Source organism: Octodon degus, unplaced genomic scaffold (assembly GCF_000260255.1).
Source record: "Octodon degus isolate 3935 unplaced genomic scaffold, OctDeg1.0 scaffold00022, whole genome shotgun sequence".
Classification (NCBI taxonomy): Eukaryota; Metazoa; Chordata; class Mammalia; order Rodentia; family Octodontidae; genus Octodon; species Octodon degus.
Genome location: NW_004524598.1, coordinates 21,686,633 through 21,688,650, shown reverse-complemented (window position 1 = coordinate 21,688,650; position 2,018 = coordinate 21,686,633).

Sequence of the window (2,018 nt, the reverse complement as noted above, 5' to 3'; positions counted from 1 at the left end):
CATGTGTCCTCAATAAATGTTGGGTGATGACTGGACCTGTGCTCCATCGTCTTTACCGTCACAGTCATTCATGTGTGGCACGTCTATGGGCATGAGCAGGCCACCGTGCCCTTCACTCTTTCCAGAAGCTTAGGAGAGTAACCCACCCATGGTGGTTCAGCTCACAGTGCATGAAACACAGGTCCCCTTTGATCTTGGCCTCTTAACGATGTTTGCATTTAACCACAGACATCTGGCAACTTGTTTGATAGCACCAGGAATGAGCTTCATGCTTTGAGAACTGTGTGGGCTGCGGCCTGAAATGCATGCCCCATAGAAGTTGGCACCGCAGAAAGCAAGAATGAAAGTACAGTGTACTTCGTTATTTGAGTTTGACTCGATGGAGGACAGCCCAGAGATGCTATTCGGTCAGTGAAGCTGCCTCTTCTCTGCAACCCTGTCTGTCACTGATGCCCCAAGATGCCTGACTGGGCTCCGTATCTGGTTGCCTGGGCTGTCCGCGTGCTTCTTTAGCACTCTATTACCATGTAGCAGTACCCTTTCTCGACAGAAGAAAGCAAGGCGCTGAGACATGGACCGAGGGGACCAACTGTCCACAAATGTGTAGCGAAGAGTTTTGTTTATGCAGAATGTGGCTTGAAGTGTGAGAATAGGAAGAGACAGTTGCAAGAGTGCTGTGGTTTGAACAAGTGGCCCCCAAAGCCCCATGTGTTGAAGGCGTGGCCTCCAGCCCGTGGCACCATAGGGGGCAGCAGAGCCTTCTAGAGCTAAGCTTCCTGGGAGGAAGTTAGGTCTGAGCAGTTTTCCTTCCATGACTGGATGATTGAAATTCACAGAGCAGAGTAGTTTACTCAACCTTACAGAGCTAAAGGACAGAGCGAGGATTCAGATCCGACCTCAACCTTGACCATTTTGTCCAGGAAGCTCTAGGGCACAGGATTAGTGGCTAATACAATTTTTACTGCATTAGAATTTTTGAGAAGTAGAGAAAGAATTAATATGAAAATTATAGCAGTTGTTCCTCACACAAAGGGCTTCTATTTAAAACATATAAAGAATTGGAAAACACCAAACCCCACCCAATTCAAAGACACACTCCAAAAATGGTCATCCCAGATGAACACACACTACTCAGATGAAGAAATGCAAGTTGCAAATAGATGCATGAAGAAACATTCACCATCGGTGGTCACTAGATGCAAATTAAAACAGCTCTGAGATTTCACTTCACCCCAGAAAGAGAGGTTATCCTCAAGAAATCAACCAATCTTTGTGCTTATTAGTCAAGGTTTTTTCCCAAATTTGTGGGTTATCTTTTCACTCTGTTGATAATTTCTTTTGACGTGCAAAAATTCTCCAAGAGGAGGTCCCAGTTGTTAATTCTTTCAAGTATTACCTGTGCAGTTTGGCTTTTGTTCATGAACTGTTTGCCTACCACTATGTCTTCAAGAGTTTCTCCCACTTTCTGTTCCAGGAGATTTAGTGTTTCTGTTTTAATGTTTAGATCCTTAATCCATGTCTGTATCTTTTACTATGAATAACTACTATGAAGATAACAATATGCAAAGTATTAATTATTATAACTGCCTCATTGCTATTTCTTTCTCAATAAAATGAATTTAAAAAAAGAGAAGTCAACCAATAACAAATGTAGGAGGGGCTATGGGAAAAAGGCAGGCTTCTTCACCATTGCTGATGGGAGAGTAGACTGCTACAACCACTGTTGAAATCAGTGTGGAGGTTCCTCAAAAACCTAGGATTAGGAGCCAGGGAGATGGCTCAATAGAATAAGTGCTTGCCTGGCAAGCTCAAGGGTCTGAGTTCAATCCCCTGTTCCGCAAAAACAAAACAAAACAAAACAAACAAACAAAAAAACCCTAGGATTAGGTATCTTATTCGACTTAGCTATTGCCCTCTTGGTTATCTTCCTAGAAGAATTAAAAATATCATTCCAGAGTGAGATATATGCACCCATGTTTATAGCAGCACAATTTATCATAGTTACATCTTGGAAACAA